Genomic DNA, 11978 nt, shown 5'->3' on the forward strand with positions numbered 1-11978 from the left:
CTGAGTGAATATATGCCAAGGCTATACTCTTAACATGGGTATGTGAAGTGTTCTGGCAAATGAATGACGACTCTGTGTGCGGTGTGGACATATTTCCGGGTCTTTCTCAACTGGTTGCTCCCATCCACATACATGTCCACATACATATAATGTAATGTATAATATGAAGAATCAACCACAGACCCTGTGTTTTCATATCACAGGATTACTTCAACATGCAGTAACTTGGCCTGAAAGACCAAGTGAATGTTTTAAGCAAGTCATCTGAAGGGAGGCAAGTGTCTGTTCTAACTTTGTTCGGATTCCTTTTCGTTTTGGTCAAATATGTTGAAAATGAGCAGCTGTCCAAATAGACAGCTGCAGTGGCCTTTCATTCCAATGGAGGCGCTTACAAATCAAGCCAATGTTGTCTTTGAGTTGATCCATTGCTATTTCAACATGTAATCCTCCTTCTTGTGCTCTCATGAGCATACTTGGTAGCGTGCACACACACAAACACACACACACACACACACACACACACACACACACACACACACACGCACGCACACAATGTATTACTATTCTTGTAAGGACCTTCCATTGATGCACTTATTAATGTAACTATAAATGCTTTGCTTACACTAAATCTAACCATAACCTTAACCTCAGTAACCTAACTGAAACTGTTTAAAAAAGGCTGCTATTTAAAAAAGAAAAAAGAAAAAAAGAATGGAGTTTACCTCATGGGGACCAGCCAAATATACTTACAGGGTCAAAACTGTCAGATATTCCTGTACTTGAGGGGTCAGTTGGTCCCCACCAAGATATAAATGCACTCCAACACACAAACACAGATAGAACAAAGAAACAAAGATAGCGAGTAATAGGCACAAACATTAACACATAAGGTGACTAAATAGTGTCTGAGTGGTGCTGTTGGAAGGGTAAGCATACTTTCCAAATGCAGAAGAGTCCAGACTGTGGCATTGTGGCTCCATAGGTTTTAATGGACCAAGCCCACAGGAGTCTTTTAATCTCTGCCCTACTGTCAGACACATTTTTTCCATACCTTTCTCTCAGTGACCATCTAAAGCCCCAATGGCGACAACCTGACTTTCACGAGAAGGTTAAAATGAGCAGAGAGCATTTTCATTTCTGAGCATGCACACACCACACACACACATATATACACTACACCACACTATGTCTCCAGTTGTTCTTTGCTCTCACTGCACACAGCAGGTGTAGGGTGGATTCTCTCTCTATTTTATTTATTTATTTTTAAAAATTTTTTTGGAGAACAGTCCTGTTATTGTTATGGCTTTGTGTTTGTTGCGTGATGAGAATGGAAAACTGTGTCACGCTCTTGCCGTGGAGTGGTATGCAAGAGCACAGCTGCAGAAAAGTGTTTGCAACAATGTGTCCATGTGTTTTTCTCTCTGGCTATAAAATGACAAAGCTTTCTATATGAAAATTCCTTTTTTTGGAGCAGAGCAGCACTGGGGTATCCGTGGCTTCATGTGAGGAATTGGATTGTGCTGATTTAACGATGTATTTGTCTAATATTCAGGAGTTATTTTTCGGTACTTTAATTTGATTGTTAAATTGTATATTATACAGCTACATGCTATCTGCAATAACACTCCAAACCTTCACCTTCTTATGCCACCCATTATTTTTTACATGACAAGTCCCAGAATTTGAATCATATTTATAGCAATGACTCTTCTCCAGTCACCAAATTTCCTTACATGTGTCCCAAATTATGTATAAATGTATGGAAAGACACACAGATGAACAATGGTGGGTGGGACATATATAATCTCTAGTGGACGTTTAACTGGATGAACACAGGACTAGTGCATCAATTTTTATAAATTTTTTTTTTTTTTCAAGAAATCTGAATATCTCCAAAGCCATGTTTTGATTTTTTGTCTAGAGAAACAATAGTATTGTTGTCCATAACAGTAAAGAAATGTTACAAAAAGCTCTAAAACACCTATTTTGCATTTTAATGGCATTTAAAAAAAATCATTTACTGCATTTGGTAGACACCCTTATCCAGAGTGACTTACATGTATCTTATTTTATACAATTGAGCAGTTGAGGTTAAAGGGCCTTTCTCAAGGTCCCAGCAGTGGCAGTTTGGCAGTGCTAGGATGTGAACTCACAGGATCATGCACATTTGGGACAGATGTGGCTGTAATCTGGTACATAATCTGATACATAATCTGGCATGGATGAATAGACCTGGGCCAAATCTGAACCTTAGCCATGCCATATCCTGATGTACTAAATGCACCAAATGACCAAAAACGTGGCCCAGGAGGTTGCTCGTGAGAAACACGACTGGCAAGAGAGAACCAGAACTATAATCAACTTGCTGTCTATATTGTGTTATGTCAAAAGATTAATTTCTTTGCTTTTAAGTTACATTTTTTTTTCAAATCCTGATAGTATTCCCTTGTTTTTGTGCGTGTGTGTGTGTTTTTTTTGTTTGTTTTGCTTTTTTTGTTTGTTTTTACAAAATGTAGCTATAATCTGACTATTTTCATTTTTGACATAACTAATGGATTACAGTTACCAGTTTTTTGTATCCTGATTACGTAACACCATTACATGTATTCCGTCAGTCACCAAGCCTGGGGATAGCATATCAGAAATGAAAAAGAGGGACTGGTGTTTTTCTAAAGCAAACCTGACATAGGATGGTAGAGAGCAAATAAATACATAAATAAATAAATAAATAAATTTTTTAATTAAATTAAATCAATCTTTTGACATAACACAATAAAAACAGCTGTTTGATTATAGTTCTGGTTCTTTCTTGCTAGTTGTGTCTCACATGATCAACCAAAGTTAATTTGGTAGAAATTAAATGACTTACTTTAAATAATGATCAGCCATTTTGAATTCGGTCACTTATTTACTCCATGATTCCTGCTTCCTGCTTCTGCTTGCTAAAACCAGTCCTCATTGACATCTGACAGTATTCATGTCTAAATGGTCAGAAAATCACCCTAGGAGGAAGTGGAGGGGAGTCGGGCCATACGCTGCCTCTGGAAACAGTTGAAAGTAGGCTAACACGTTTTCAGTGAGACTGCTTCCTGTGCTTTCTCCTGACTCTACCTTAATGGATCACATGTGTGGAAAATGATGTATGACCCTGAAAGAAAAGTATCTGTACAGAGAGTACAAAAAGAGAGAACATCACTCCTCCATTGAAAGTCATGAAGATACCAAATGGAAGTCCATGTTGTTGGGGGAAAAGGGAAAGAAGAGGCAGAATGATTACTCTACCAGTCACAAACAGATTTGCAGCAAGTGATGATGGCATAGCCAGGCTAGACCCTCTCATGGGACCCTTGGAGAAGCCAGAGGTCAACCACCCCTTTCCTGGTGTGCCATATGTTAAAGGAATTCAGCAGAGCATTGTGGGATTTGAACCCCCACATCTCTGAAATTACTAACACATACAAATCCTGTTCCCTTTTTTCTCTCTCTACACCACTTACAGACTCAGGGAACAAAAGCCTAGTTAAAAACATTGTCAATGTCTAAAGCTCTAAAACTGTTTATGTTGCTTTTACACACTGTTTGTCTTTAAAGAAAAAAGGGAAGATACATCTCTGTGGCTTTTTTGCAAAAGTGGGAGACCTGCAAAATGATAATAATGATAATAATGAGGACATAATGAGACATAAAGGACATAATGAGATAAAAGGAAGAAATAATGTGTAAGATATAATTATTTGCCTCACTGTAATAAGTTGCCTCACTTTGGGTAGCCACGGGGGGTCCAAGCTTGTTTTCACAGGAGCAATGCTTCCGCTGGTACCTCCCCAAAACCACCTTTTGGTTAAATTTTACTGTATAATTATGATATTTGATAAATGCATGGCTGCAACTAGTTGTCAGGACGCAACGGTCTGGTCCTCTCAATTTATTTTAAAGCTTTGTTTCATATATTCCACATAATATCTCCAGTTGTCAAATTCTATATGGAAATAGTGAATATAATGTTATTATAAATTCCTAAATATAATGTGTCGTAGAACGTAGCCTACTAGGCATACATAGCCTAATATACTACCCATTCAGCAGTCAAGTCTAGTGGCTTTATTGTCATTTCAACCATATACAGCTGGTACAGTACACTATGAAATGAAACAACGTTCCTGCAGAACCAGGGTGCTATATAAAAATGGCACATGACTACAAGAGACTACATGGAACTAAATAAGACCTACATATTTTTACATATACAGTAGTGCACATGCAAGCAAACAGCACAAGTAAATAGGCACAGTAAGAGACAGTGTAGAGCCAACCAGTACACAGTTATAGTGAGAAAGTGTAAGATATGCAGACTGACCTCAGAATAGCTGAGGAACAAGCTTTATGTTTGCCCATAAACTTATGTTTAGCGCTCATGAGATGCTATGCTAACAAATGTTAATTCCTCTCGAGAGTATGTAATGCACATATATTGTAGATATTCTATATATTATATTGTCATCAAACCAAGCTGTTGATGATGTAAATGATGTGTGAGAATGTGTGTAATGGGCTGTAATTGGCGTTTTGGAAAACCCAAACCTCAATTTGTATTTTTTTTCCGATTACTCGTAACATTACTAGTCAAATCATCTTGTAGTCATAGTAACATCATCTGATTTAGTTAGACAACGGAGACAACTTACCTTTCGGCAATGTTGAACCTGGTTACGGCCCTGGATATACATATGTATCAACTAAAATGATTTTTTTCACTACAGTAATGATTGTAGAGATACACTGAGCTGGCAGTATCTTATGTTTAATTATACTTATGTAGATTATAAAATAATTACAACTCAATATAGAGGTATGATGATCTAAACAGTTCCAGTGTTCATAGGTGTTTGTCAGCCGGTGTGTAGAATAAAACACATTCCAGTTTGGTGAGTACTGAGTGAATGCATAGTAGACATAACATAAGATCCTCATGGCAGGATGATGGTGGGTGGCAGGGGGCACAGATGCTGCCTGCCAACTGCTTTTGGATCCTTATGAACAAACACGCACATGAATGGAGAAACATGTGCTCTTTCACATGCATACACACACACGCCGAGTTACCCTTAAACAAACAGGTGTGTGTTTTACACAATGAATAGTAAGCATTAACCATTCAGACACACACACAAACACACACAAACACACACACACACACACACACACACACACACACACACACACACATACACACACACACACACACACACACACACACAGTATATGCCTGTGCAATGTAAACAAATAAAACTGCTCTTTGTGTCAATGAATTCTGAGACAACATAGCAGTTCTACTTAATCACACACACACACACAGACACACACACACACACACACACACACACACACACACACACACACACACACATGCATACAAACACACACAGCAGTGTGGAAAATGAGTGTAAGCCAGTTTCACCCATTCTCACGCCCACACAGATTCCTAACTGTAGGTGCAGTATATGCAGACTTGCAATGAGGAAACCATGCAGTACTACACTGTAAAGCTTTAGAACCTTTCTCTTCTACTTAAAAATGAGAACATAAAACCGACTGATCAACAAGATTATCATATATATATATATATATCTCCTGGGGTTTTCACATACAACAGGTTCTAGAGTTTAAACAGTATGGTGTGAAAAACAAAAAATTCCAGTGAAAATGCTGTGTTGATGAGAGAGGTTAGAGGAGGATGGCCAGTCTGGTTCATGCTGACAGGAAGGCTAGAGTAACTCAAATAACCACTCTTTACAACAGTGGTGAGCAGAAAAGCATCCCAGCATAACACATAACACGTCAAAACTTGACGCTGATGGGCTACAACAACAGAAGACCACATCTGGTTCCACTCCTGTCAACCAAGAGCAGGAATCTGATTCCCTGTTCACACGAGTGCGTTTTTGTTTTAAAACGCATAACTTTTGCTACAGTTACGCCTGTCCTCTACACTATTCCGGCATTTTCGACCCTTGAAAACGGAGACTTTCGGAAACGCAGAAGACCCCGTTTTTGGTTTGAAAACTCCGGGCTCGCGTTTCAGTGTAAACAGACGAAAACGAAGACTTTTTCAAATGAAGGCATGGCTTCGCCCACATTCGATCCCTGATTGGCTCTTCTGGATCATTGCGTTTCCTTCCCTGATTCGTCAAGCCCCTACCAAGACTGAACCGCAAGCTTTGCTGACTTTGTTGTCATTGTGAACAGCCATTGTGCAGTTAAATTCTCTATTTTATAATACAGCTACCTACATGCGCAAGAAGCAAGCTATGATTAGAGAAATCGGCAACAAATCTCTGGAATGCCGGTTTGTTGTGCCTGCCGGCGACTAGCAACCAACTTCCTGTTTACACATGTATGCGAATGCCCATTGTTCATGAATGGTCATGTGACATTCAGGTCGTGTAGTGTGGATGGAGATCATTTCTGAAACACAGCGGAAACGCTACTCTGGACGAGGATCGTTTACATTTTGAAACACCGTTTTAAAACAGAAACGCACTAGTGTAAACAGGGCCTGAGACTACAGTGGGTGCAGGTTCACCGAAGACCAGACAACATTTTTTATGTCTTCAACTGCTCAGTTTCTGTGAACCTGTTCCCACTCCTTTAGTTTGAATTAACAGACTGGACAAAGTGCATCGTTGTATTGTTATTGCTGCATTCGTCCAGGAAACAGAGGAAGATGAAAATCTCATTGATAAATAAAAAGCATGGTGAAATGTGGTGTGTTATTGCTTCAAAAGACTAGGTGTAGTTAGGTGTATCATTTTGCATATTCATAGAGACTGGATTTCTTGATGAGGGTAAAACTATAAGTGCCTCTTTGCCCTTTCCAGTTGACTAATGAGATTTTCTTGTAAAACTGCAACATCATAAATGTATTATTGAATATAGTAACAATTTTATGATTGTCAAAATGAGTTCTGGTGACTTGAGCATTTTGCATTTTTGTTCCTAATCCATTTGTACAAATCTCTTTGCCAGAAATGATGTTAGAATGAAGTCTTGCAGTTCTGACCATTCCAACATCCTTCACATTCTTTCCATTTAGCATTTTGGTCATGTGCTTGTAGCATCCAGAATGTTATGTAAGCGTATTTACACAGGCTATTTAGAAAACCCAGTGGTTGCCTAATCCAAATTCTAAAAGACTCACCTAGTTCAAAAAGCTTTTGTGTTGAGTTTTAGAGCAGAGGACAACAGCTGTCATGTGTATATTGGGAATTAAGGTTTTTCTCGGTTCTAACATGCCAAATGATTTAAATTGGATGTAATTAAGCAGGAAAATCACCAAACTGTTCTGCACTTCAGATAAAAATACCCACAGTCTAGCTCCCTTTCCCTCAAGCTGAAATGAATATGAATGCTTAAATGGTGAATATTATATGGAAACTATTAAGGTATCTAAGGAACTTCTGCACTCTTTGAATAAAATGGTTCTTCGGGAGTTCTTTGGTTAGTTAAGGGTTCTTTGATATTCTTTGAACTCTGTTTGATATGGAAACACTCGGTTTGACAGAGAACCTTTAGTGGTTTCCCCAGGGTTAAAGGTTAAATCTAAGTCATAGTACTAATTTAATACTACTCCTACATTCATCTGTCTGTCAAAATGTTCAAGACAGGCTAACAGTAATTAAGGATCTGAGAAAATAAATGTACAGAATTACAGAAGAGAAAAGGGTCTGTGCTTTGAATGCCAGATCCTCTGATTTCATTTCAGCCTACATGAAAGAGCCAACTGCAGCCAAAGTTTTCCATTACACCTGTCAGTCAGATGAGTTTAGGAGAATAGATAGCAAAGCAATAACATTCTATCATGATAGAAAAGTCCTGTACACTTGACTATAATACCAGTATACATAGAGCTACATGACACCTGTATAAGCCATTTAAGACAACTGGCATACCTACATAAAACTGCATACAAATCTGCATTTATATTTGTATTGTAATGATTTATTCCAACAGGTGGCAGCTGTCCTAAAGACTGCTTTGGTCAGGTGTTATAACACATATCACAGCTCTATTGAATTCATAAATCTGATTGGTCAGAGAGTGTTGAGTAATTTTCTATAACAGAAACTCCCAGTAGTTCTAGCTGTAATTCAAATAACAGGTATATATGAATGCGTATGTTCTTATATGTTATGGTTTCTATAGTAACAGCTCATTCACAGGGACTTGTATGGTGAATCCTCCACATTATCTACTAACTAAAAATAAGCAGATTAAAAAATAATAATAATTAAAAGAAAATGTCTCATTGTTGATATGCTGAAGGCTTCTGTAAGGAGACATTTATGGAGTCTCCAGTGGCAGCACTTTGTAACAGGCAGTAAGTTGTCTGCCATGGGAAAGTCTTCAGGACAGATGAACTTCCAGTTTCTCAAAAGCATAACAATGCTTTTTTTTTCTTATTCATTCAGGAGAGAGAAAAAGGAGAGGATGGTAAGGGAACAGCTATTAATTAACTGTTAATAGCTGCTATAATGTAAGCGATAACAAGAACTAAGTTACTCTATTTCACAGACATTAAATGTAAGTGTGTGATGCGTCATTCATTAATAAATTAAAAAATTGTCAGCACTGGCAAGTCATTGTGGTATAAGGGGAATAAAACTACAGGATGTGCTGTTATAGGAAAATAATCCAGCTTTGTGTTGGGTCATATCACACCACCCTGGCGCTGCACTGCACTTCACATCACTCATAACATTAACAATAACATCGTGACACTATACCAACAGAATTATGTATATTTATTTCTGTCCCTTGAGTGAGTTTAAAATTTACTGTTCATGTCATGCCATAACACTGTAATGACAGGTTTATATATAATTTCCTTACTCTAAAATAGAGTTTGATTTTGCTGTTTGACATGCCACATTTTCGTCATTATGTGACATAGCAGAAGTGCACTGAGCTACACAGTCAGGTGTCATGACAAAAATCAGCTTTGAAAGTGTCGTAACAGAATGGAAGGTCCTGAACAGTGTTATGTCAACTTGACATCAAAATTGACAAGAGTCCCGACGGCCTATTTGAATGAGTAATCGTGGAAATGAACACAGAATCAAGCAAACTCCGCAATATTCAGAGGAACTTGTAATTCTTTTTAAATTACCGCATATTTGGGCGAAGTCACTTCATGTGACATCATCACAACACACATTCATCCAAAGACCTCGATTCACGTGCGTCAAATATGAGTACAGCTAATAGGTCTCATTTACCAACAAACATCAATGTGAAAAACCATGAAAAACTATTTCCTGCTTTTGCAATTTCACACAAAACAGTTTTCTGCAAAAACAAAAGCACAAAAAACTCCTCAAGATGCATCACAAATTTGGGAAAAATCAATTATTTTTGGCTGCAATGGTCACTGGAAAACTCGGACTGTATATATAATGTCAGCCCTGTGAGTAAACGAAGCATTCCCAAAAGTTGAAACTGCTGTATGTAAGTAAGGGTAAACACTTCAAGTTAACCTTCAAATGAACCTCCTGACTTCTCCATTCGTGGCGCTAAGGTTGTGGAAAATGCTGATAAACTATTTGCCTCTGTTTCTCATTACAAAACCTCGGTGAATCTTGCTTTTTCCTGCTGGTTGATTTTCACCATAGGCCTGATCTGTCTCTGAGGTTGTGCCTCTGAGGAGTTTTTGTACATGAGGGTGCCTGCATGGTTCAAATTACGGCCTGGGTGCAGGGAGGATTTTATTTGTCTATCAGGTGGTATCAGGGGGTGAGCCCTAAAATCTGACAAATTGCTGAAAATTGCAGACATGCACTCGTTCCTGTTTGGAAGCTCGTATTCCATCTGGTTGTGATTTCAGCACAAAGGATCCTCTGCAAAGCAAGCACTCTTCCCCCAAAAAATTCTCCACTTCAGTGTTCCTCTAGATTTCCTTCCTGACTTAGAGGAACTGCAAGAAAGATGCTCCTCTCTCTTTCTCCCTCTCCATCGCTCTCTGTCTCTCTCTTTTTGTCTCAGTGAGGGACATGGGCGTAATAGCTGGATGCTTGGCAGATGTCTGACTCGGAGCATTCCTCCATGTTCTCTTCAGTGTATTTGAACTGAAGACCTGGGGAAGGCGGCGTCATGAGAGTGTTGCACATTTCAATCGGTAACTTGAAGCAGTGGCGATAAAAGATGTGCAGATAAATTCAGGGCGCTTGGTCACACATGGGCCATGCACAAACAATTAGGGCTTCAAACGGCCCAGACTCCACTGACTGGCTGATGGAGGCTGCAAGGCTCCATCAGACATCACTGCTGAATAACTGACTTATGCATTGCATACTACATATTCATGTTCCTGCATTCTGTTCATAACTCTTACATATATGTGTATCATCACTGCAAATTTGTATCAGTTACTAACTATGACATGCTTAATTATTAAACTACCTTTTTTTTTAGGAATTAAATCATGGCCATTACTTGAAAACAAATTGGCCCCCTCAGCAACTTAAGAACTGGGATTAGCACTTTGTAGCAGCATCATTACGGACTGTTTTCATGCTGCAATACATTTCTAACACCAGTACTACTTGCTCAAATATTTCACATACAGACGTGACCAATGAGAACAAACCGGTAAGCCCAAATATAGTCTGCTCATCGACCCCATGTTGTTCAGCCAGCACAGCTGCTTAACTACTCAGATTTCAGATTTTTTCATTCAGCTTCCTCTCTTGCTACCAGACCCCTCACACATTCCCATCTGCACACCCCCACCTCCACACATGCACTCCACTGACAACCATGATAACACCTGTGGGCTCTGCCTGCCTTTATTTATGCACAATAATTGTTCGTAAAATTTAATGTGCACTCCATCAGTTTTGGCTCTTATCTTCATTGATGTCACATCTGGTTCAGTTTGGGTGGCCTCTTGCGTGTTTTTTTACGTTTGTGTTTCATCCATGTCCGTTCTCTTGGGGCAGGGCAGCGGACGCACTTTGATCATGCTCAAGCCTCAGCCCCTGTATGTTCTGGTGCTTTTGCAATTATACTCCCGGTTTTACAGAGTAATGTGTATTAAACATAAATAATTGTCTGATAATTAGCAAGCAGGGTTGGGAGGGTTACTTTAAAAAAGTATTCCATTACAGTTACAAATTACTTCATAAATTTTTTTAATCAGTAACGTAATCCAAGTATCACAATATGAAAGTAATGTAATCTGATTATTTGTGGATTACTTCAAGGTCACATATGTAAATAAAGTCAAGCGAAATGCAATATGCAATCTAAAATTATTTTATTTAGAGATTATTTTAGAGCTTAAAAACATGTTCAATGTTTGGATTTGTTTCAATGAAATACAATATATATATATATATATATATATATATATATATATATATATATATATATATATATATATATATATATATGTTTGATTCTATACTCCTGATGTATTATGAGTGTATTTATAACATGCTATAAAACTTACCCAATATATTATGACAGTTACAGTTACATTCACCTTAATAAGCATCGCTATTCTTCTGACATGAGAGCATCACAATGTCAGGTTACATAACACACATGTTCATAAGAATATTGTAAACACTAATGTTGCATTGGACTATAATTCAGGCTCTGGTGTGGTATCTCTACTGCAATTTATAATGCATTATAACAATCTTAAAAATTCCACTTAATTTGAAGTCTGTAACGGCCTAGCATAATGGGTATTATATGTGCTACAGTATTTATTAAGTAAAATAACATGGTGGGACATTATAGGAAAATAATCAGTGGTTAGTGTTACCTCACTAAATTGGATTATTTTCTAATAACAGCATGTTGCTTCTTATACCACTCCATCCTGGAGACTTTTATGTGCAAAACTTCAAGTTTCCCTTGACTGAAAAAAGGTAAAGGAGACTACTTCCAAAAAAAAAAACAAAAAACAAATCTTT

Source organism: Ictalurus punctatus, chromosome 10 (assembly GCF_001660625.3).
Source record: "Ictalurus punctatus breed USDA103 chromosome 10, Coco_2.0, whole genome shotgun sequence".
Lineage (NCBI taxonomy): Eukaryota > Metazoa > Chordata > Actinopteri > Siluriformes > Ictaluridae > Ictalurus > Ictalurus punctatus.